The 26,205-nt window shown below is 46.2% G+C and overlaps 1 long non-coding RNA gene across 1 annotated transcript; it reads left to right on the top strand.

Annotated features, from left to right (window-relative positions):
* Positions 1-902: 902 nt before the first annotated feature.
* Positions 903-9,872, top strand: LOC126037867 (uncharacterized). Its single transcript, XR_007505830.1, has 5 exons — positions 903-2,140; positions 3,159-3,286; positions 6,141-6,263; positions 7,367-7,839; positions 9,022-9,872. It is a non-coding gene; the product is annotated as an uncharacterized LOC126037867 (long non-coding RNA).
* The last annotated feature ends 16,333 nt before the right edge of the window (positions 9,873-26,205 follow it).

Genomic DNA, 26,205 nt, shown 5'->3' with positions numbered 1-26,205 from the left:
ATGAACTTCCTGCCTTTAATATGTTCCTACAGAGCTGCTGTGCTCAGTCGTTCCTGGGTTTGGGGTTTCATTTGAGCCCTTAGTGCGATTAAGCCTCTAAACAGTGATTGTGCCACAGTCAGAAAATGAAAGAGTTCACCTACTGATCTGCTTCTAACATGGAAATTAGACCCACTCTGTCACACTTCACCCCAAGTATGTGCAACAAACACCAGTCTACAACTACTGAAGACTGGATGCATCTAGAAACACATTCACAACGTCCCAGCAACAAAAAAAAGGAGCAAAATTACCCACGTGCCCTTGCAGAAATGCTCCAGCTGCTCCCGCTATCTATATTGTCTCCCTATTGAATGGGGGCTCCTGGTCAGGGTCTCATCTCCAATATGTAAAAGCCCTCTGTGTTGTTGGTGTGAAATAACTCTCCCACCCCAAGCTCTCAGAGCAACTACAACAGTCCACCAGCACCAAGGAGTGGAAAGACTGGGAGGCAGAGTGTGATGGGGACCTTAATGCTCTCCTTCTCCTTCTCCTTCTCCTTCTCCTTCTCCTTCTCCTTCTCCTTCTCCTTCTCCTTCTCTTCCCTACATGCATGATCTTTCATGCATTTTCTTACTGCCCCAAGGGGGACCTGCTGTGCCTTTGACCCACGGGCGGAGCTCAGATGCTGCCTTTGAAGCTCAGATTCCTGCATAAAGCAAGCGCTGCTGAGAAAGTGGCATGTTCTTGAAAATCCATGCTGTAAAAAGTGAGTATGCCTCATTTATCCCCAGGGCTGCACCTTCTCTCAGATGGACCTCCAGTGGCAAGATAGACCTGCCAGCAAGTTCTGGTCCATATCTCTCTCTCACACAGCTCAGTCTGTCCCACTTGGCTCCAACCTGAAGACAACACCTCCTTCAGTTCCCTGGCCACTTTCTTTCCAGGATGCAGCTTGTATTTCCTGGCTGGCTCGTGCTTCGATGTGCCTGAATTGCCCTTCTTCACTAAAACTGGCAGTGTGAAAAAGCTGAGCATCAGCCTTGTGTTTTAATTAGATATGTGCCAAGCTATCAGAGAAATGGATCAGAAACAGTGGTTCCAGTAATCGCAGCCAACTTTTATCCATATCCAAGAGGAGGGAGCCATGAACTGCAGAAGAAACTGCTTTCTGGGTAGCTTGCTGAGCCCTGTGGTTGTTTCTCCACCAGCTTATGTACCATATCCCATCCCAAGGCTTAATGCTTTGACCTAGAGGTGCCTCTTCCAAGTCAAGGTGTTGTCTGACCTCCTTTTTGGAGAGGGTGAGCTGGCAGAGGGACCTAGACCAGCTCAGGCATCCTGGGGCCCAATTTCTGTGGGCTTTAGTGGGAGGTTGGCACCACCTTATCTCCCAGGTTCCATCTTGTCACATGAGAGGGTTAGTGGCGGAGCGGTGAATCCAAAGGAAGTCTCCAGAGTCCCGTCTTAACATCCTGAACACCAGCCCATCCTGCCTCTGGGTCATACCTCCTCCCACAGCCTGGGTTGGCAGCGGCTATATCTTCCCCCACTCATTCCTGTGGCTTGTTTGAAGTCAATGGCTTGACCTCAGCCTGATGAATGAGAAGCCACACTGCTGGACCACAGTCAGCTACATAAGCATCTCCCACCACATCAAGACCTTTCATGGAGTCAGTACAATGCAGCTCAGCCACTCTCTGTCTATCTGTAAGCGCTACATCCCTCAGGGACCGGCAAGAGGACTGAAGGACCGGCGTGGGGGACATCTGAGCTTGCTGCACGCAGCGGAATGGCTCTGCATCATGTATTCCCCGGGGATCACCAGCCCTTTGGGGTGGGGAGAGCAAAGAGCAATGGGGTGAAAGGATGAAGGAGGGGTTTCAATGTCTGGCCCATTTAGGATCTCTGCAGCACATCAAAGGCAGTGACGGAGGATGGATTCACATCACCACCTTGTGATCACCACCCTGCTCCACGATAGCGGGCACAAATCCAGACCCCCCCCTCCCCCTTCATGCTCTCTGTCAAAGAGAGGGGCCCCAGGGTGAAGCTGGAGTTATGATTTGCGTGGAGCTGCCCAACCTCAAGGCAAAGGCTGGGAGCGAGGTGCAGGAGGAGGTCTCCAGTAACCTGGCAGGGGAGGTGACCCAGCAAGCAGGTGAGGAGAGGGACCATCCCATGCTTTTGTCTACCACCATCCATCTAACGCTAGCTGATGTTATGGGAAGGGCTGAGCTCTCAAGACCATGTGTCCCTTGGCGCATCCTGAGAGGCTTTGGTCCATAGCTCTCTAAGCACTGGGAGATGGGGCAGATTGTGTGGGGTCATCCAGCACCCCAGTATGGGGATGGGGTGCAGCATGTTCCCACCACATCTCCCTTCAGACTCCAAGGACCTTTGCTTTTACCTCACTTGCATTTCCCCTGTGGCCTCTACCACCTCTGCATTGATTGTCCCCGGATGGTCCCCACCACAAGCCCCTCTTACGACCAGCCTCCACCGCCCCCTACTAAGTGATCCAGCTCCAACTCAATAGCAAACACCGTGTTCGTCGTTTCTCGTTAGCTGCGGGACAACTCAATTTACAGTCAATTGAATTGTGTAATTAACTGATAAGCAGGTGCGGTAATTCAAGTAGATCTGGATAAAGGGTTTATTAAGAATTAGCACTTTAATGGAGGGCAAAAGGCTGCATTTCTTTGCTTCCATGGTCGCAGCTGCTGTGAAACGCCTGCACCCGTCCCATTGCTATTGGGGATCGAAGCAGTAAATGCAGTGAACGGAAGGGGCTCTTCCCCGTTCTCCTGGTGCCTGATCCCTCCCCTGCTGCGGAACCGCGGCCATCCTTGGGGTGGAGCAGGACTGCCTGTGGCAAAGCGCAAGGACAGGTCACCCTGGTGGTGTGGGAGTAGCTGGAGGACATGATATATCTAATTAAAATGGCAGGGAGAACAGAAGGGCAGGGTGTAAGGGAAACTCCACCAAATGCTGGTACATGCTCAGGCCAAATTAGGAGAAACCTCAGGAAACCCTAGGGCTGGACTTGGTCCCTTCTCTTCCCCTCTTGCTCCTAAGGTCTTGTAAGGTCTCTCCTGCTCAGCAAGAGCAGTAAAAGGGCCAGAGAAAGGAGAAATCTTGTGCCCCGAATAAAACGGCTTGCAAACTTGTACTTGCAGGCTGACCTGGCCATGGGCATGTCTGATCCCTGCATCGTGGTGTCCGACTGCGCTGCCTTCCCGGCTGCCCTGGAGATTTTGGCTGCAGGAGGAAAACAGCTCGCTGGCAGCCGAGGGGAATATTTCATGTGAGTAAATGAATTTAGCCAACAATCTGTAGAGGGCTGTCTCCACACGCCAACTGAGTGACTAGCTATACTAAGCAACGCTGGACTTAGTCCCAGGAATTCAGCAGGGTAAAATAACGAAGGCTGGGGCCGCGATCAGCAGCTGGGGTTTTATGATCACGGGGTAATAAAATTTGAGGCATTAATATGCAAGCGAAACATTAGCACTAAATATTGGAGTATGCTTTAAAAGTGGCCAAGAAAGATGTGCTGAGGCTCAGACGTTAGTGACGAGCTGCTTGGGAGAAGGCAAGGTTAGTTCCCTGGCTTGTGCTAGTCTGGGGATGAGATGATTGAAGTACTTGGGGCTGGCCTTGGGGAAAAAAAGTCCATGGCTACAGAAAGATGAAATTTCTTAGAAAAATTGATTTGTCTAGGAGGAAAATTAATTTCTTTATAGTGATAAAGGCCGCTTAACACTAGCCCATGTGCTTCTGTTAGGTGACTCCGTACTTGTCAAGTCCACGAGTGAAACCAGCCATCGGTCATTGCCCCACATGTAATTGTGGTGGGCTGGGATGGAGAGAAATGGTTCCAGTTTGATTTCCGCTTCTCTATGGAAAGAGTTTTTTTCTCTCCTACGGTTCCCTCCTAGAGCGACAAATCCCAATGCAAGGCAAGTCTTGCTGGTTTGCGCATACACAAAGTGTAAAGAGGGAATAAATGGCATAAGTGAAGAAAAGCAGATTGTGTTTTGGTATATATTACAGCTGAGGTATTGCCAAGCTTGAGAGACAAAAATCGTAAGCCTGAACTACAAATGTTTACATGTTTAGTAAATAATTGCTGTAGGGATTTTTAAACTTTGCATTTTAGCATTAGTGTCTTTTGGACACATCTTCTCACTCGTTTAGAGACCGTGACAGCTGGCAGCGTTTGCTGTAGATCTACACATAAGGTTTCCACCACCAGGGATAATGTCCCTGGTGCTGCTAGCATCATCCCCTCCTTATTCTTTATGTGTTTGGACTTTAGTCCCAAAGTTCTAGGTGAGCGGACTCCCATGCTTTTTGAAGCAACAAAAGCAATGGGAAAGCAACCTCTTCCATGACGATCAGTTTGATAAAGCTCCAGAATACCCTCACACAGAGGAGAGTGAAGAGAGAGGCAAAACTTTGGATGAAATGCAATAAAAACAGAGACAAACATTGGGTCCCCCTCTTTGCAATGCTGAGAGAATTAGTGGAAAATATATCAGTCATTTGCATTTGCTGTGGTAAAGACTTTATTAGGAAGTCTGTGCAGCCCCTTGTCCAGTGACCCAGGCGCAGGCACGCTCCAGCTAGTCCCAGCTTTGCAGAGCTTCAACAGCCTTTGTATAAGCCATCGGCTCTGAACAACTTTGGTATCAATGAAGAGAAATAACAATTGGCCATCTAAGATTAAAGCCAGCTGCTTTCAGTGAATGACTGAGCTTCACTCTGAACAGGTTAGGAACAGAAAGCCAAGCAAGCATCAAATGCCCACCAAAAGGGAAGAGTTTAAAAGTCCAGGGAAGCTTTCTATATTTCTTTTGTGTCCAAATTTATTTTTTTTTGCAGGAAGAAGGGGAGAAGAAAGGGTTTCTCTTTCATGTTTTCTGGCCTGGGAAGGATCCATCCTTCGGGGAACTGCAGTTTTGCAGATCCTGCTTGATGGCAGAGCCATCCATGCCAAGAAAGCCTGCCCTATGCATGGCAAAGTCTGCCGAAAACATGCAAAAAAAAGATGAAAAAAGCTTCAGAAAACCAAAACAACCCCAGTACCCAACATTTATCACAACTACAAAAAGAGGATGAAATTGGCAGATCGCGGGTGCACCAACTGTGCTGCCTTTGGCGACAGGGATGAATCCGCCCTTAGATTTAGTGCAGGGGCACGCTGGGATATGGCAATTCTTTCATCCTCTCGACTAATATTTTAATAAATAAAAATAATCTCTGATTAGGTTATCCGTCAAATCAATTCTGGCTATCGGATCCCTGCAGACAGAGCTGTTTCGGTTGCAGAGGGGGAATGGGATGAACTGGAGCTAAGCTGAAGGGAGGGAAAGAGGGAAAGAAGGAGAGGAGAGGAGAGGGGGGAGGCGGGAGGCAGGGAGCTTTCCTCCCTGCGGCTGGAATGTGGAATATGTTTAGCTGAATTTACAGCACGCAGAAGTTATTGAATTTTCCATCTTCACCGTGGAATTAGCATCAGAGAGAATATTAAATGCTGCACTTTTCAATCTGTGGTTGGTGGAGGTTCGGAGGGGAGGGGGGAAATGCCCACAAAAGTTTTATGGCTGAAATATAAATCTGCTGCGAGTGCGGCGATGCTGCACGTCCCGAGAAGCAGTGAGCTGTGCCGGCAGAGCCGGGGCCGGCTGAGCTCACGGATACATTGCAACCCGTCAGCCCTGCGCTGGTCTGATAAAAAGACCCTTGAGGAGTCAGGAGAGGAGCTGCCAAGTGCCCATAATTACATTTCTGTAACATTCAGGAACCTGGAGAGAGAGGGAAGGGCTGTTCTGCCAGACGCTGTGCGTGCTGATGGTGAGACACCCCGCTGGGGACACACAGTCTGTCCAGGCAGGGCTGGTAAGGCGCAGGAAAGGGAGACTAAACCCATGAAATAGGATCAGATCAGGCCTTCATCCTGCATGAAGACACCCCAGAAAAAACCCTGTAAAATAGTCCTGCTTCCAGACAGTTTTCAGCGCACTGAGGTCCCACCAGCCTCTGCCATGCGATGACTTGAGCATCTTTTGCATTAGGGTGCGACTAGACCTGTGGTGATAACGGACCCTGATAAACCACTGAGGGTTGAAAAGGCTGAATCTTTTTTTTCTTTTCAGGCTCAGAGCCCACTGTGAGCACTTTGGCACTTGAACCCTTCTGTAGGGAGTCTGCCATGCCCATGGGGTTAAAGAAACTTGTCCAACCTCATGCCTCAGTCCCAAGGGAAAGGCAATATTCAGGTATATTTTTATGAAATTTGGTATTGGTGGTGGGTTACAAAACTCCTCGGTGCCCTGGGGTAATGCAAACTTTGGGGCACAACAGAAATTTCCCTTGATTCTTAAAAGCAGAAACCAGGCAAGCAATAAATATACCTGGTGTTTCATGCTTTCTCTTGCCCTCTGATTCAGTCACTTGCTGTACTTTGACTTTCCGTCTCTGAAGCACACTAGCTCCTCTTGGATTTCTCTTCTTCCTAATGTCTTGATAACATGCATACAGATATATAAATACAGTGCATTCAATAATAATCCAAATGCCTTTGGCTCCTGATTGTGCACTGACTCTAATTGAGAGGAAGTGTTTGAAATACTTTTAGTGGATATGGAAATGAAGCCTCCTGTCCTGTCTCTGTGAAATATCCCATTGATATTTCCTTGCAAGTGTTGAAAGAAGCTGCCAAAGGACAGAGATAGATGGCTCCTAAGTGAGGAGCCTCGGAAGATGCATCTTTTCTGACACCGTGCCTTCTTAGAATCATAGAATGATTTGAGTTGGAAGGGACCTTTTAAAGTCATCTAGGCCAACCTCCCTGCAATAAGCAGGGACATCTTCAACTAGATCAGGTTGCTCAGAGCCCCGTCCAACTTGACCTTAAATGTTTCCAGGGATGGGGCATTACCACCTCTCTCCTAGGAGCCTTACATGGTTTTGATGGCCTCCTCCTTGGCTGAGCTGGCTCTCTCATCTCCTTTGATGCCCTGTGGTTCCCTTAGCCCTCCTCTTCCTCCAGACATGGGTCAGTTCTTGCTCTTGCTTGAAGAGCTGTCTCCTCCACCTGGTGTCCGCTGGATCTTGACCACTTCCCCTTGCCTTTGCATCTCCAGTCCCTTCTCCTCCTTCACTCTGTGACCTGCAGTCTGATGCAGAGCCTGTCTGCTCAGGGATGCTCAGGAAAGCTGGTGCAAATTCCTGGCAGGCATGAAAGTAAAGTGAATTTTTTAAGCTGCATCGGATCAGCCTGGATGGTCCTGTTTAGAGTCAAAGCCCACTTAATCTGGTTGAGCTGAATTTCACACCAGAACTTAATTGGATTCAAATTGCTTTTGATTCTCTTTCACAGGCTGAGTGCCCCATAGTCAGTCTGCTGTAGGAACTCACTTTCCTGGGTGTCTCTGGTAACAAGACCCACATCCAACATCTTTCCTACCAAACTACACAGTTGTCCCCGCCATGAGTGCATGGAGTGCAGTGATGGAGAAGATGAAGAAGAGTGCTCCTGTGGTCTACCTGCGAGGCCACAGGCCAGTGGCCCCAGAAGAAACAAGAAGGTCTCTGTCCTAGCCACTTTTTTCCTGGATTTTCCAAATGCATAAAACTGTTAGGGGGTGGGTTCAATTTAGGAGGCTTTCTGAACTCCCAAAAGCTTCCAGAGGATGACTGACACCATCCCAGGAGATGGAGAAGCTGACATATGTGAAGACGAAGTGATTTCTGCTCCCTGCTCACCAGAACAAGCCCTGAACAGGAATTTTGGTTGCCACAGTCTTTATGAGAGGGAAGCAAAAATTCTCTCTTCAGCCCCGCCATTTTGAAGTAAGATATTTTGACATTTTCAGGGTTCTGCACACTGTTTTTTAAGCTAAAGCACTCAAAAATTCAAGCCAGCCCACCAGAGTTTCCCCATTTTGGGCAAATTTAGGACTCCGGAAAATATCACCCATTTCTCTTTGAAAGGAGCCTGGGAAGGCTGCAGAAGCAGCTACTTCAGTGTAGGCTGGTCTTGCCACCCGTGGGATAATGGTTCCCTCAGCCATGCCAAGGGAGGCTCCCACCCATGCTTTCTGTTGTAGCCCAGCAGAAGAAACTAGGTAGTCCAGCAGAAGAATCTAGATAGCCCAATGCAGTGAACCTGCTCTCTTTGGGGTAAAGCATCAACTCCCTGTGGCTGGTTTAGAGGAAAAAACTCCTGTACCCATGCAAGTGTGGCCAGCTCCTCCTCGGGCATGCTCTACTCATGTCCTGCATCAGAAATCAAGCCTGGTCCTGGGATCTGCAGAAGGTGTGGGAGGAAGCCAGATGCTTTCCTGAGTCCTTATGGTCCCATTGCCCTGTTACACCTTTTTTTGGAAAGGCTTGCATAGGTAGAAACCTGAGATTTTTTGTGGGATACATGAAAGCCACCTGAAGCCAAGAGAGGGCAGCAAGCAACCTCTCTCTGCCCGAGCCCAGCCAGCAAAGGAGAGAAGCCTCCTGGTACTTTTTAGGCTGGCTCTGCGCTCCTTGCAATCAGGTATTGTCCCTTGGGAGAGGGATTCTCGTGCAGTGAGTAATTTCACGTTTGGAAAGAGTGATTTTTCCTAGAGAAGGAGACTATCTGAGAGGTGCATCATGTTCATTTGTACAGCCAGGAGCTGGCAGCCAGGAGATAATGCTGTTCTGTTTCTGGCTGGTTTTCGCCCCTATCGCCCTTGTCACATTGGAGAGGGGCTGATGGAGAGAAGTGTCGCAGCAAACAGAGCTGCCGGAGGAGCTGGTTTCTTGTGTTACTCCCAGTTTTGGGGCTAGGACAGGGTGCGAGGTCAGAGCAGCCAGAACCCAGTGCTGCTTTCTGATGGTGTGAGGCAGGTGGGGATGGTGCAGAAAAACCCAAGGCAAAGTGGTTAAAGCCTTTGCTGGTTTTGCAGCCGGCTCTCGGTTATATGTAGGCAGCTCATCCAGACTGCGGGTCATCGGGTTTCCAGAAGTGACTGGTAATTGGATATCCCACTCCCACAGGTGACTCTGCAGTCGGAGGCATTAAGAGTACATTAGGAGCAGCACGGTGAGAGACAGCCTAAGGATGACTTTGCAGTCATCATGGCATCCTTCCACATGCTGCCTCGCTGTAAGGATCTGCCATCTCCAAGGTGTGGGTGAAAAACAGCATCAGCAAACGTCCACCTTTATTATCTTAACGTGCTGGAAAGGAGTAGCTCGTGCATGAGGACATCACGGCGTGCAGGACAGAAGAGAAGCATCACTGCTGCTTGGACTGACCCTGCATCTAACAGGGCTGGAAAACAGTTTTTGAAGATGTATAATCCTGACTCTAATAATCCTGTCAGTAGAGCTCTGGTCTCCAAAATGCCTCACTTTTTATCGTCCCACATTACAAGATTATCACAGTCAAATGGAGTATTATTAAAGGCTGGTTTTCTTCTTTCTCTTTGCTCTGCTGCTCAAACTACTGCAAGCATCTTGTTAAACTGAAATATTGTGGGCAATAGTTCAATGCTGAATTGTACCTTTGGGCATTTGGCAAATAAATCCCATGTTCCTCTTGGAGTAGAAATATATTTTCCAGGAATGCAGAAGAGCTTGATTAAAATGGAAACCTGAGAACCCTTCAACGCAGAGTCTAGGTCTGGTGCTGCCACTTAAAAAGTGTGAGGTCTTGTGTGTGGAGAAATGTGAAGTTTCAGATACTGTCGTCCATGGCAAGTGGTCCCGTGGAGGGGGAAAACCAGAAGGAACCAGACTCATCACAGGCACAAACCATCTACAGTGCTGGGCATCGTCAGGGTTTTTCCATTCTCCAGATCATCTCAGGGCTTTCAACATGAAGAACTTTGATTTACCTGGGATGAGAGAGGAACAAACACAGTCGATCTGATGTGTGTTTTTATGTCTCTGACAGGACATGAGGCATTGGAAGAAAAAGCAGCAAAATAATTTGCATCTTGGATTTAATCTCATCTTGGTTTCCAAAAGTCAAAGGCTGACGCAAGCTCTGAAGCACAAAGTATGATATCTCTTCCAGCATGCTCACCATTAATTGGTGTGCCTCAGTCTAATATGGAAAAAAAAATAAAAATATGGTTCTTCTGAAGGAAATGGCTCGTGTAAATCTTGTGTGACAGTCTGTGTGCAACCCACATCAATCTCTGGAGATGTCCACAGGCAGATATGTCCAGCTGAGCTGTCACTCTGGGCTCTGTTTATACTCCACAAAGAAAAACAAGCAATTTCAAGATGTGATTCATCTGACCTATTTTAGACATTAGTTTAAAGAGGGATGAATTATTTCAGGAATCCTTCTGACTTTAATTTCTACGTCTCTATTGGCTGTAGAGAAGGTCCAGAGTATTGGCAGGTGTTGGAGATGTCTACCAATGCTAAATCCCACCTTAATCATCAAAATTAGCCTAGATTGGGCCAGGACAGCAGCTAGTGAGGGCAGGTGACCTGGGTGGAGAATGTCCCCCTTCCCTCCCTTTCAGCAACAGAGAGCTGTAAAGGAGGACTCTGATATGAAACCCACGACAGCCTTAAGGGCATCCCCCTAGTCCCAGGGCAAAACTGATTTTGTCTTGTCTGTGCCTACATGTTTCTGATCCTGCTGTTACTTGAATGTCGCTATAGTTCAGTGCCTGCAGCTGGGTCCAGGCAGGCTTGGGCAGAACTGGTCACTGCAGTGCTCAAGGTTGTCAGCAATCTGTCCCTCTTGTAAATATTGCAGCCCTGGGTGGTCACGTCATGGGGAGAACTTTGCTGCAGGAAATGGGAAGAAGATCTTATTTTTGCCAGTGTGTTGCAATCATCCTGCCGTAACAACCTGACAGCAGGTGAGTCTTGGCAAAACTGCTGAAAAAACAAAGGATGAAGGCATTGGCATGACCTGTTTACTAAATGGAGTTCCAAATATAGGTTTTCTTTTTATGAGAAAGGCACTCAGTTGGTCCTCTTTGTGCAAGGACTGATCTACCTGTCCTGAACTTCAGTGCTACTATACCAATATTGCTTGGTATGGGACTACAGGAAACCTTAGACAAGAAATCATGGATTGAATTGCGCTTGGGAAGCTACTGATAACAATGGTGCAAAACATAGACTCAGTGCTAGGTGGATTTATCCTGCATCATAAAGGGGTAACCCGTTCGGCCTTCCCCACCAAAACTTTTCTTTTCTTTGTCAGGAGAAAATGGATCTGTATCGATGGCAATGATGACTATGGTGGTTTATCCCCAGTTTACTCTCAATTTTTCTCTTAATTGGGATAAATATAATCCCTTTGGTCCAGACACGAGACCCTTGGGACCATGCCCTACTAAATTACCTGCAGCCCCTTCTCTCTCATAACAACCTTGAGACATCACAGTCCTCCCCTGACAATCTTGGAGCATCCTGTATCTGTGTTTTAATTTATTCTCAGCCAGCCTTGGAGCTTTCCTTATCTGCACGTGAAACAGTACCAGTGCAGCTTGGATTCCAGCAATTTGTTGATGACAAAAGTCAATCATCACCTGAACCTGTAAGCAGCGGTACTAAGTGAGGCCCTTTGAGCTCTCCTGGACCACAGCAGGCTGGGACCAGTATCTCCTTCTGAGCAGGATGTCTCTCAGAGCTCGCAAACTTTCCTATTTGCGAAAAATGGAGGTCTGTCACCGAAAGCCAACACGACCTGGGCTGCTACCCTCCGCTCCTTGAGGCTTGACCCTTCGCCTGTTGAGAAAGATGGTGACGCGTTCAAAGTGAACCTTTTCACTGACCTCAAGGGGAATTTTTAACAGGTAAACCTCTTTTACTCTCTCATATGTATATCTCTTAGTGTCTTTGTGCATGTGCGTGTACTAACCTGAATAGTCTATAATAAGTAAGTTATAGCAAGCATATTTACTAAGTATGTTATAGCAAGTATATTATATTATAAGTTATTACTTTCAAATTTATACTTAAATTACTGTCATAATTTTTATTCAGCTGTGAATGAATTTTAGGCTGCTATTACACTCATAATCCCTTTAGATACAAACTGTTGCCCAAGTCTGAGACTAGGATTCAATCCAGCTGCACCTAGACTCCGAAAGGAGTTTAGAAAGCAAGGGGGTCTTCTCTGAACCTCGTGACTCAATGGGACGATCTCCTCTACTTTTCCAGATTCCTAATATTTGCACAAATCACAAGAAATTAATTCTAACTCGATTTTTCTTTGTAATATTCCTCTTTTTAACTTATTGCATTTGCGGTCTCTATATACATAAGTTTAGTCCGATTCTAACTTAATTTTCCTGAGTGCATTTCATCCCTGTACTAAGTAGTAGAGTGAACCTTGCCATCAAATTCTGTGAAGTAGCACTGTTATATAAATTTCTCTTAAATAATTTTTCTATCGCTAGTACAATTGGAGGTGATTCTTTAAGCAAACCAAACCCCTCTTCTTTCTCTCATCCCCCCCAACAGGAGTACAGGGTTCCCAGACTACCCCACCAGCAGCGAGGTGGGATAGGTGTCCCGGGGCTGTGAGACGCATCAGACCACCATGGTCAACAGCCATGGATGGATCTGTCCTTTGTCTGCACTGTGGAGAACTTCACCATGAAAGCACAATGTTTCTGGAGATCATCAGTCCTCGAGTCGAGGAGTGGCTCCTTGGCCATGAGCGAAGGGAAAGGTTTAGGTTTGCTGATGCTGCAGTCTGCAGTATGAGCATGCTTAATGTAATCTTGCAGCTCCCAAAGGCATTTGCTTGCACACTTTATTTAGCCAGAGATTGGACAAATACCAGTTTAGCCCATCTTTTTCCCCATCATATGCATCCTGTCCTTGTGGAAATCCTCTCAGGCTTTTAGAGCACTAAGAAATGTGTTAGGAGGTGCAGCTGGACCCCTGAAGCACTTTAGCGATGTTTTGACACTAATTTAATTTTAATGAGCCTGTTGCAAGGGGCATGAATCTTAGATTACTCTTTTCTTCCCACTCCTCTGTCAGTGATAAGTCTGTGCAAACCTGCAGTATATTTAAATGGCTGAATCCCATTTCTGACTGTGTCAGCATAAGTCCAGGAAGAACTATTCTGTATATTATGTTGGGCTAAGCAAGGGAAAAATACATATGTTTAAGCACTCATCTCCAAAGTCAGAACTTCACTTTCATCCATGTTGAAGCTGACAGGTTGGCAGGATCTCTGTTGTGCTACAACGGCACTGAAAATCAGTCCCAGAGATCGCTACAGCCAGCGTGTCTCTGCATACATAACCCAGATATCTGCAAATCAAAGAATGCACGTGCTGGTATGTGACTACAGACACAGAGATGGGACCAAAATAACCTGACCTTCCCGTGTGCTTGCAATGGACTGGTGACTCCAAGATAAAGCTGGCGGCTCCTCTTTCTATTTGGAGTGGGTCTTTATGACTGACAAGTCTGGAGTTGGAAAATGCAAGAAAATACTCACTCTCTCCTGTCATGTGAAGGTTTTAAATAGCTCCTGTAAGGTATTTTGCTCTCTCTAATCTCGTCAATGGGAGTGAATGACTGTGGCTACTCTTGGTGGATGGGAAGTTGCAGCAACACCCAGAGAAGTTTCCCTTTTCCATCCACGGGCTTGCTAAAGTTGTTCATAGGAGTTTTTCTGTGGCTTTTACTGCCTTCTGGATCAGGTCCTAAATCATGCACTGAACTATATGTTGGAAACCACATCCACCAAATAATATCCTTCAAGTAGCAGAGGAGACTGTAGATTAAGTTTCACTTGGAAAAACAGAAAAGGCAAAGCAAAGCTTGAGCACAAACCTTTGCCAGGAACGGCTCCCTGTGCTAAAACCCAGCTATGCTTCAGGACAAAAGGATGTTGAGCTCAGAGCATTGTGACAGCTCTACTTAGCAAGTGAGAAGATGACAATGTGCACTAATAGTGCAATTTGCTTTAGCTGAAATACCAGTGTGACTCAGTGTGTCATTAAAATACTGTGGGAAACCCAAAAGCCAGCATTTTGGCACAGTGCTGCATGCCTTGTGCAGTATATTATTATTTTTAGAATAATGGTATAATATATAATGATGTATTACGTTATATGATATTATTGTAAGGATATATATACCTCATTAGAATTACAACTGGCATGAGGGGTCTCCAAACAAGAAGGGGGGCTGTTGTTACTATAATGCAACAGCCTAAAGTGCCATACAAACTGAGCAGGAAAAAGGGACTAAAGGCAGGGAACAAAACTGAAGCACAGACAATTGAGCTTTTGTGAGGATGCAACAAGCAAGTGTTAGAAACCCTGGGTCTCTCAGAGACCTGACTTCTGGACCAGATTTCTTGCTTGGTTTATATTATTAAATCCACAAGTGGCCAAACTGTCCATGCTTTGAAGTCTTCCCCCCCCCCCCCTCAATTCCTTCTTAAACCCAGGACCAAGGACCGGTAGGACGTGCTGCTTTCAGCGTAGAGGTGCTCACCTGAACCAAGGCAGGGTCCTCTCAGCCTGCCCTGTCTGCTGCCTCAACAATGTCCATGTAACAGATGTCGAAAGTTAGATGAGCTCAAACCCACAGCTTTTTAACCATCTGTGGCAGTAACTGCTCCTTTGTTCCCAGCAGTAACTCACCTAAATCCATGTGTTTCAGAGGAAAGCTGGCTCTGCAGCACTCATAGGTAGGAAAGCCTGGTAGTGCTGAGACATGCTTGGGCACCTGGACACGGTCCTCCCACGTGCTGTGTCTTCATGCTCTTGCTTAGTCTGGGGGCTAAGGCAGCTATTGGGGTTGATGGTAATACACGCAAATTCCTAGAGTGCTACCTAACTCTAGATGCCAATTCTTAGGCTTCCTAGGGGCAACTGCATGTATCTTAGCTAGGATCCTGCCCCGATCATCATCAGTACCAACTAGCCATCATCAATACCAACTATTCAGAAAGCGTAGCAGCACGGTGAGTAATTTTCTGCCGCTGTTTATCTCACCGTGCTCAGCTTTGCAGGAAAGGAAGGCAAAATGTCTCTCAGCAGCCTTATCAGCAGCTGTACTGCCATCATTTAGATGTATGGCCTGCGGTATCGGCACTCAGGTACTTAATTTACTTGTAGGGCAACAGCAACGCTCCGGGACTGAGCTGCAGTGGCCCGTTGTGGTCTGTTAGGTGGGATCCCTCTTTCCTTTCATCGCCATGGGTTGCTGCATGGGCTGGGATCCTCCGCTGCTCACCGGCAGGTCTGATCACTGTGCCGAGGAGGGTGATGAGAGTGAAGCAGCTGGTGGGAAATTCACGGCCGGTGGGAAGGAGGTCCTTGCAGAGGACATCCAGAGGACAAGTGGCAGCTGAGTGGATGGGGTTCTTCTCCTTTCTTCGGCCATTTTTTAACATGGCTCAGTTTATTGGCTCTGAAAAGCTTGTGTACAAGTAGCGAGCTTCAGCAAACGCTCATTTTAAGTCAGTGATTACCAACAATTAAAAAATTTAATCTTTTAAATCAGCCCTATCTAGGTCTCTGGATACACAGCAGGTTTTGCAAGTGATCTAACTGCTGTCAAGAGATCTGGGAGAGGAGGCAACGGTGCTTCGCACCTCTGCTGTCCTGGCTTCAAACGTCTGTGTGTAGATGCTGTGTGGAGCAGTCCTGTGTTCTGCAGTTGGAGCTGGGCTTATTTCACAGGTCATCTGCTTTTCAAGCATGAAGAGGACATGTTTTTTCAGTTCTGTGACATTTGTTGTTGTCTATAACACACAGGATCACTTGTGAGTATTAGCAGGAGGGTTTCAGTTGCTGGAGTCAATCCATCAAATTATTGGTGAGTTAACTGCTCTGCATGGTTCTTGTGAAATTTTTTTTGATCACTCAGTTTTGATGCCTCCAGATAAGCTTGTTTCAGGGCTGAACTGATTTAGGAACTGTGGAGAGTTGCCTGTACAAGTATTCTCCTTTACACCAATCGAGACGTCTTTATAGGCAATGTGGAGGGAGCGTTGTTTCACACTAAGGCAGGCATTTAAAATAAGTCATGTGAAACATACCATAGCAGAATCTGTCTTTTTTTCCAGTGACTATAAAGGGAGTCACAAAACAGTGCAGACACAGAGGTCTTCCCTATAAGAAGTCTAAATTTGGACAGGAAAATCCTGTTTGGTATGTTGAAGAATAACTCTCTCATCGCAGAGAGTTGCAGATGTTGCACAGATTAAAATGCATACTGCAAACAATAGGTCAATAGAGACACACTAAATATTTGTAAGTTGTAAGAGAATATATTTCACACCTCTCTCCTAACATGACTTATGCCAAGCTTTGAAAGTCCCGTACCTATTGAGATACCATGGAAAAATCAGACTGTTGAACAGTTGTATGAATGAACATGAACTCTCCACAGTACATACCGCAAATCTTACTAGTGTGACTTAAAATGTTTTGAATTTTAATGACTGCGAAGTCAAGTTTCCTTCCTTGTCTTCAGATGAATCTTCATCTGCACGCAGGATTGGGCAAGGCATCACAGCCTGCACTCACCAAGGCAGGCTTGAGGCAAATCTGGTGATGCAGCAGAGCAGAGGACTAATTGTCCTGTTTTGAGTCCCACTCATAATTTTAACCAAGAACAGTCTTGGGGTCTCTCTGTAGTCCATGGAGAGGTTCATCTTGTAAGAAATTCATACTTTATTGGGTTGGATCATCTTATGAATCTGTTTATTGACTAGATGGTGAGACATCTGGCTATAGCTGGTTCTTCACTTTGCACCAGCAATTTTAAGTGGCCAGGCAGTAATAAGCAAGACCCCAGACCATTCCCGTCCTGTAGGATACATGAATTTATTGCCACATTAAATAAAACCAAGTAATGAAATAATATATGTCACACAGGGAATGAGCAGTTTCTTGTTCATGACCTTGCTGGCCAGACTCCAGCTGCAAGACAAGGGGGACTATTGTAACTGACTTAAAGGATATTCAGTCTCCAGTTCCCACCTTGCTTGTTCTCAGCTTCTCTTTTTATTGAGTTTTTGCTTCCAGATCGCAATATTAACATCCAACTGACTCTATTTAAATGTCCTTGTTGCTGAAGAATCCAACAGAAGATGGGTTTTTTTCACTTCTTTCCTGCGAGATTCTGCACAGGCATGCCTGTCTTTTGGGCACTGTGGTATCACTCATGGCTTTGTTTCACACTGATGTAAAATCGCAGACTAACTGGGATTGGGAGGCACCGCTGGACATCATTAGGTCCAGCTCCCTACTTGTCTCACACTTCTTTGCTTACAGTATCCCCTTCAGGGTAATTAGGTGTCTGACTGAATCTGCATATCTTTGTAGGGTTATGTGAGTGCTAAGAAAGAGAGAGACTGCAGAATATGACTTGCCCATTGAAGCAAAACAAACTCTCTATACATGAGATGAAATGACCTTGACTATATTCAGGCTGAAAGAAATTATGCCTTTATATTAGCAATACAGGGTATGAAAGAAAAGGGAAATTAAAATACCAAGTAACTGAGCTTGGTCTATGTATTCTCTCCCGTCCAACCTCTTAGCAAAGCCAATGTGTCAAGGTTTGCCTGAAATTTCTGGAGAGCAGGCTGCACCTGGGGATCTCTGGCATTAGCAAAATTGCTGCTTCACCCTGCTTGTGCCATGACTTTCCATGCAGATTCCCCACCAGCCCTACCATACAGCCTGGCACACAGTGGGAAGGCACTTGCTCTTGAGATCCCCTGGAGCACCAGGACACAGCTCTTACTCAAAATGACATCCCTGCTACGAGAGGTGGTTTTACACGGTCGCTCACAAATACCTGTGCCATAAAAGCAACCCTGAGCAGACAGCTGCTAGATGCCTTCAAGGAAAACTGGAGCTTGCAAGCCAGTATCTTGAAAAGAGGAAAATATCTAGTCCAGCTATTCAGCATAAATCGGTGCCTTTTGGGGGTGCGATCCCAAACATCATCACCCTCTCGTATTGGGACTTCCGATTTCTCATTTTAACTGCTGTGTTCTTGTGCACACATACACGCATGTTTATATGCGCACGCACACTCACACACAGAGGCTGATGGATAACATTAAGTGCATAAGCTTCCTGAAAGCAGAGGACCTGCTTCAAATCTCATTTATACTGCTGTAAATCAGGAATAATTCCCCCGAAATTGGTAGCGCTGCACCACTCTAAGAAAAACCAAAATCAGGGCTCCTTGCCTGCATTTGTGTGGAGGGTTTCTCCAGCCAGCCTCCTTCAATGCTCTCTTGTCCACTTCCCATTTCAATTTATCCCCCAAATCCTCATTTCCTTACACTCCTTTCCCTTCGGGCAGCCCGTCATTCCCATGGGCAGGGTCTGCTACGAGCTCTGCAGCAAGAGCTGGAGGATTAACCCACTCTGGGTTGGACACCGGACAAAGAGTCGACACAATCTCCAGGAAAGCCTGGGACAGAGATAGAGGATTAAAAGCATTCCCCAGCTCCCTTCTTTGACACCAGGAGGGTCTTCTCTGTCAAAGAGACTTTCCCTGTGGCTTCTAGCACACATATAATTTTTGACGAACGAGGCCCCAGGGCACTGGCTGCAGACGGAGGGCTGTTTTGATTGTAACAGGCTTTGATTCAGAGCAGCCAGAAATTATTTATTTTCATTCAGCTTCCCTCCTCCCCTTCATTCCGAGTGGGGATTGAGAAACTCTGTTTGCAAGGCTCGGGGGCTCCAGCCGCCTCGCTACCTGCGTTGCTAATGGCCTTGGAGGAGCGTTGAGGTCCTGGTGGAGCAGGGCACCAAACGCTTGGACTGCAAATGCTCTGAAATTTGCCCCTTCTCCTATTCCCCTGCAATTTGTGCAGACTGGCAGGAAAGGGCAGTCCTGGTGAGCTGTTCCCTTTGCAAGAAATCTCCTTGTCAGGAGTGATTCCCTTTGCATTCTCTGCAGGAGGGACATACAAGAGGAGTTGCACGTGGTCCCTCTCTTCTTGCCATAAGTAGGTGGAAGATGAGTAAAGCTCTTGCCCCTTTCTCAGCGTCCAGAGCATTTTAAACCAAACCAGGCAGGGAAGATTCCCAGGTGGTTTCATGGCTGGAAGGACTGTCTGCAGCATCCCAGCTCTTGGGCTCGGATCATGTTCATTTAAGTCACGTTGCTGTGACCTCTCCCTTGCTGGAGGACCCCTGCGCCCCTGCATGAAGTTGTGTATAATTAGGTCCAGTGGTCTCTGCGTACTATTGGTAACTACTGAAGACAGGACGCTCAGCTTGGCAGGCTTTTGGAGCTATGCAGTATGACCGCTTGTTGTTTTAATACTCCAAAAAGTTCGTAGGTGGATCCAGATGTTATCGAAAGCACTTTTAGATCAATGGTTAGAAACCACTACCCAACTGAACCATTAAATCATCGGATTATCCCAGGGCGTAGTTCTAAAGGCAGTTAGACAAGAAACTTAGCCCTGGGTCCGTGCTATGGTATTAACAGTAATATTTCTCGCCTGCTCAGAGATGCAGAGATAACATATAGTGCAGATAGGTCAGTCCTTTGCTTCTCAGGTAACAGATGCACAACTGCAGTGGACAAGTCACTTGGCAGCCGCTGCTTAGCTATAGCCAGTGGTTTATGTGTATGACCATCATCTGAGCTTCTGCTCTTTGTGACTGTTGATCGCTCAAGCTGCTGCTGAGCTATCTTTTCTGCTTCTTCCAGTTCTGTGCTTTGACCTGAAAGGCTAATCCAATAACTGGTTTGACTCCGTTTGGGCTTAGCAAAACTCTGTCTCATAATTTTGGCTTTCATTACAGTTGATAGCTGAGGACAGACCTTTGGGATCCCACAGAATGGATTTCAGGCAGGCTCAAAAGCTGTGGGGTTTGTTGGTGCAGGAGATGCCCTCTGTAGTGGCACTCTTTACCCAGAAAACTCCAACAAAAAGGACATTCTTGCTCCCATGACTCATTGCATCAGACTCACGTCTCCTTGAGTGAAGATACGGTGACATGCACTTGGTCAGAGATCAGCCAGGAAACCTCTGGCAGAGCTGGGATCTGGACTAGCACCGTGGACTATCCCTCTCTTGTAATTAATCCAAATTGTCAGTGCTCCAGACTTGTACAAAGACAGGAGGAATGTGCACCTTCCATTCAACCCAGTGCAAACCAGTTTCCTTCCCAGGTGAGATTCACTGCACAAGGGCCAAAGCGCAGTCTCTTCTCCCATGGAGAAGACGTTTTTCGTACATGGGTCTTGGCAGAGTTATTGGGGAAGTTACTTTGCAGTGCCCTTACTGCAGAGGTATCTAAATTTTCCTTTTCTGTGCTGGAATATAAAAGCATAGGGACAAGATTTCAGGGTGGTGAACAAGGAAAAACTACTCGGTTTACACCAGACAAGTCAGAGGAAAGTGCTGGAGTGGGCTGTTACATTGAGGAAAAGGTGAACTCTGTCTCCTGAACAGGTCAACTGGGATGATGATCTCCAGATCTGAACCATAATGCAATTTATTTTTTGTCAGTTGTTGGTCCTGATTTGGCCCTGGAAAGTGCTGTGGTTTGGGGAGGTGTGCGGGCATCTCTCCTAAGTGTAGAGATCTGTTTAGTTATCTGTCTGTGTTTCCATGGAGCTAGCCTCTGCCTCTCCTCGTGCTCCCTTTTTTTAATTCAATGAAGAGGAATAGGGACTCTAAAGAGCTATTCACTTGACCTAACTTGAGGCTTAGTTTAGGTAAGATGAGTTGTACTGGGGACTTCATAATCGGTGAGCAACCTGCTTAGGTGAAGACATCTACCTTTTACCTGAGGAACTCCATCCTCTCTCCAGGCTCATCCAGGCTTGTGCCTGGTGTTCTTCTTCTGTGAAGTCCAAACAACAGAAAGCAGTGAGGGCTGGATGCAAGCAGCATCACTGCACCTGCATGTTACCCACTCTCACTGCTGTCCAGGGCTCTGCTCTCCTCCAGGGCTGCAGCTGGGACCCCACCACCTCCTTGACTTGATGCTCCAGGCTCGATGGAGCTCTGGAAAACTCCTAGACATCAACATGGAGATTCAGGTCACTCAAAAGGTTGGACAGAAGAAGGAAGGGGGTGTCTGGGGATAGCATGGTTGGTTTGCACAAGTGTGGTTTCCTGGACTGATTTTCTCATCCAAAAACCCAAACACATGAGAAAAAGTTCTTCCTGCTTGGTACTGAATTTCTGGCTACTTTTTACATGACCACAGCATAATGAGGGTGACCAGGGCTTTTTTTGACTGTTGGCCCATATTTTTGGAACATTAGAACTGAAGCTCTGGACCTTTGTTTTAATTGGCCTTCAGGAGGCAGTGACAAGCATTTCATCCCAACACTGGGACAAGTGTCTGCATGGATATTGCCCATTATACACAAACACTGGATATTTTTTATCAAAACATATTTCGATGAAACACTGTTTTCACCAAATCCCCTTGCCCTTTCCAAATTGCCTCTGGGAAGCAGAGTGATACATTTTTGGGTCAATCTGCATTGATACTTCTTGGAGCTGTCACTTCCATGGCTCATCCCCTGTTCTCTTGGATGGGCCCTGACTAGACTACGTCATCTGTGATGTACTGCGGTCTCTTCTCTGGCTGAGAGGCTGTAATTCACAACTGGAATGACAACGACAAAAAGCCAAGCCAACTCAACCTGAACTCTTTCATCCTTGAGGGAGAAGACAGACCCCAGGATCTGTGAAGTACAGGACCCGGCCTTTACACCAGGAGTTCAAGCTGATCCAGATAATTATGGTTTTCCCCTTAAACCAACACTGCTCATATGTCTCAGCAGTGGATTTTGACCTCTTCAGGAATGGAAAACTCCAACATTTCAACTGTTCCTCCTGCTGAGACAGGAACAAACACCGTAAGAACTGAATTTGGCCATTCTGATTTCCACAGCCATCACTCAACAGCTCAGGGAGACCAGTCTGGGAGGCACCATGCAACCGTCCCTAGCCCCAGTTTGCCAGCTGGGTGAGGACTTGGAGGGGGTCCTGGGAAGGCAGCTTTAGATCTGCGTCCTTCAGGGTCCGTGCTGAGACAGCACGCACTGAAACCTCTCAGCAACTCATCGCCACGTCACCCTCATCTTCAGTGTTGAGGGACTAAGGAGTAGGTGATGATCCACAGTGTTACTACCTCCCACACCTCCCATCAGCTATACGCTCATAAAAATTGTAAAATCTCATTGGTGAGTGCTTTTTTTCACTTTGCAAAGTGGGCTTCATTCCAGTACATTGTAATGCCTCACATTTTGAGATCCTTTCAAATTCAGTCAGTATTCAGGTTTTGCATCATGTTTTCATGATTGTCAGTGATTTTTAATGGTAAATTAACAAGGTTACAAAGAAAAACAAAACCCCATCTGAATTTTGGTAACTGGAAAAGGAAGAATATATTTATTTAGCTGTCAGGACAGTGGGTTTTTTGGCTACTTGTCATCTCACCGGATCTCAGAACTCATCGATGAAAAAATATTGTGGATTCATTTTTCTTTCCATTGAGACTGTGGCTGGAGTTCCTGAATGATTTATCTGCCCAGTTTTATAGATCATGCGTTGTGAGTTAATTTGGGATTGTGACAGCTACTTAAAAATCATCCATTTGGAAAACATTACTTGCTGTCACATGAATAAAAATAAGATGATCTCTGTTTCTTGTATACATTTGGGATGACAAGGACTGTGGTAAGCTTCAAATGTTTTTTCTGATTCTGATCCATCTTTTGGGTCATTTTTCTTGTATTCACTAGTGGAGACTCAAATACAGTAAAGGAAAGGTGTTTAACTGATGGTCCTGAGTTGGATGCTTTGCATTTACATGACTGACAGTAGGATGGTCCATGTGTAGGGGCTTGGGTTGCCATCACTGCTTGTCTGCAGGTTCACTGCTAGCCCAGCCCAGCTCTGCAAGTGGCTCTTGGCCATACAAGGATATTTGTGTGGAGCTGAGGAGGTGGCCACTCATGGTACAAGCTCCGAGACTTTCCACAGAACTTCTCTGGTGAGAGCAGACCTACTGATAGTAAAGCAGCGTGAGCTGCCTTTGCACCCTGGCTTGCGTGATGTGGCTTGTGCTCAACTGTGGGCCATGGCGTTGTCTTTGTTGCCTCTCAGAACCTCTTCCCGTCATAGACAGAGCTGCACCCAGTGCCACCACTGGAGGACCAATCCACTCTGACGTCTTCCCATCTTCCCATCTGCTAATGAAAACACTCACTGAGATATTATAGTTCTGGTGATTTTGTGAAGTTTCTCTTCTTTTTCTTTCCCAATCTGTTGGTTTCCCTTTTGTGATATGCACCTCTTTTTTTGCTGGTTGCCTTCATGCCTTGGCTGTTCTTTAAATTTCCCCTGCAGCCTGTTTTCTTGTGATGCCTTATCAACTTTCTGTTGACGTTGCTTGGCTAACGTGCATGGTCTAAGGATAGTCCTTTGGCTTGAATGAAGACTCCGGATATGCCATTTAAATAGACTGCTTATGTGTTTATTTGCCTTTTAGCTTTCTTTTTATTCAGGGTTCTACAAATCTTCAATGACAGTAGTTTTGGCTGTACTTTAACAACATCCACACAGGGGCTAAAGGAATGCTTTTTGTTACTATTATTTTTTATTGCTATCTTCTTTCCAGCTTTTGTTTTTCGTTTGGGATTCTCTGAGGATCAGGATCATCGTGGGTTCCTCTCCTTCTCTTGCTCAGACTTTGCTTCTTTCAATCAGTGGCTTTGGGTGTTACAGATCTGGAGGACCAACCCTGAAGCTGATGTGCTCTGAGTCCCAGCTGCCTCACATGTACCATGAAGGCTGGAGGGGGTGCATGGCTAACATCTGGGCAGGGCACCACTGTCATCACCTCTGGCTTTGAGCAGGACACTGAGGCAGGACTCAGCTTTGGAGCAACATGTTGAACGCTGCTGCCTACTAAATGTCTGCATCAAAACGTGGTCTGTGGACAGGAGATCTCTGATTATGGCTATGGTGATGCTTATGGGCCATGGCCAATATTCAGAGCTTGTCTCTGAACACCAGGTGGGAGCTACGTCTCTCACCTTTTGGTTTTGAGCTGTTTCGATCCTTGTTAATGCACCTACTGTGTATTCTCAGCCTTTGTCTGTGCTGTGAGAGGGACAGTCCAGAGGCACATTCCTGTGGCATCTCGTCTCTGTCAGGACAGGATATTCCCTGGACAACTTGTTCTCCATGAGCCTGTTTGGACAATTTGGGAACCACCTGTGGGGCTCAGGCTCTAAGTGGTCCTGTCAGCATCTTTTTCAGATCCTGCTGAGCCATCATTCTTGGTCCCCAGAGTTGTGAAGCACTCTAGAAAGCAGAAATACTAGATGAGGTGATGTGTGATTTATTAGATCCAATACTACAATACCATGTAAGCCATAAAAATCAGGGGAATTTTGGAGTTCATATACATATCAACACTGTGGAGCAAGGAGTCTCACCAGGCAGATCCACGATAGGAAAAAAGGCATCTGAACATCTTGATACCAGCGAAGTGTCAGCAATTTGGAAGGAAATCACGGAAAAAGCACTGGGAAATTGCCGAAAGGGCTGCCTCGGCCCTTAGGAAAAATGAAAATAACAAAGCCTGTTCAGTTTATTGAACAACACTGTGGATGTTTTCTTGCAATTTTTCATAGCCATATGAAATATATTAAGAGGAAAATATACGTCAAGAAAGTTTGTAATCAGTATCAAGTAGCAGATGACATTTCAATTTCTGATCTCACTTTCATGAGCGTGCAACTAATAAAAATAGCCCAGATATCTGACATGGAACATGCCAGCACATGCAAATTAGTTCTCAAGTGATACTGGAAATGTGTCTGCTTTTCTGAAACACATGGATCATTTAAGTTGCGCATAAACCTTAAGCAAGATATGAGTGGTACCTGCATCTTATGAGAAGCCTCCGGTCCAGCATTGAAAGAACAGACTTTAAACAACCAGACCTCATTTTGAATGTCATCATTTTATACGATCTTATATTCTGGAAATGGGAAAATTTTCCAAGGTTAGATAATCTCTCTCGTGCTCCAATGTGGGCTGGATCCTGAAAGCAGAGTCACTAAGGTTTGGTTGGAAATCTGTCTGAAATAGCCCAAGCAATCCGGCTTTTATCTCCTGATCCTATGTTGGTCTTTGGGTAAGAGGGATAACATCTGGGCTCTGTGTTGGGTCAAATTCCCAGCTGGTGCTGACTGATGGGACTCCAGTAACTCTGCTGGAACTAAAAATTGCAGCACATGGCAGTATGGCCCAATGCTTTTCTTGAACTCCCCCTTTGGCTTTATTTCTGGTTATTTTTCCAAACCCCACTGTATAGATAGAGATCCAGTTTCTTTCTAGTTTGTCCACATTTTAAGCAATCTGAAAAAATTCATGGCACCCTTTGTGACAATAGGAAGTCACAGCCTTCCTTGCAACGAGGGACTTCAAGTCTACCACTGAGAACTCCATCCTAAAGGGGTCTTTCTGTCCTAAAAATAGTGAAGCTCTGGGGTAGATGGCTTGTTCTGGAAGAGATAAAGAACGGACACAGACACACTTTCTGCAGCACTGTGGTTTTTGTAGACGCCTTTATGTCTCCCATAAATCATCACCTTCACAGGCTGAAGAGTGCCAGCCCGTGCAGTCATTCCCCATCTGGGATCTGCTTCACACCACTGACCATCCTCATGTCCCTGCTCTGAACTTCAGAGCTTGGCTCTTCTGAAAGCAGGATTGGGTACTTGCAGAATAGGTGATAGCAGGACAAATTTTGCTGTTCTCACAACAAAAACTGGAGATTGTAATTTGATTTATCCAGTAGCATGGTGATAATAGATGCTTGCAGGTGGTGAAGCATTTCTCAGACCTGTGGGCAGCTTCAGTGAGAAGAAATGGAAGGGAAAACCCTACTGCTAACAGTGGGGTGTGAAATCTACTGCTTGGTGTTACATGGGAGTCTTTGCTGAAAAGTTCCTTCTTGCTTTCTCTTTGCTTTTACTCCTCTAAATCCATGCCTGGATTTCAAACCAAGGGGTCAGAGGATAGGAAAAACACTTTCCTGCATCACCAGTTTTGTCCCAACACTACTAGAGTCTTTGAAACTACCACAGAAAGGATTGGGTGTAGGACATTTTCATGCCTATGGGTTTAGCAATCCAAGTTCTCTTGAATTTTTTCAGCAACATCCCTTATGGACATCACCTTGTTATGCTGGTTAACAGGGA

The sequence above is a fragment of the Accipiter gentilis genome, chromosome 4, assembly GCF_929443795.1.
Source record: "Accipiter gentilis chromosome 4, bAccGen1.1, whole genome shotgun sequence".
Lineage (NCBI taxonomy): Eukaryota > Metazoa > Chordata > Aves > Accipitriformes > Accipitridae > Astur > Astur gentilis.
The sequence above is the reverse complement of the archived record's forward strand: the minus strand, read 5'-3'. Positions and strand labels throughout refer to the sequence as shown.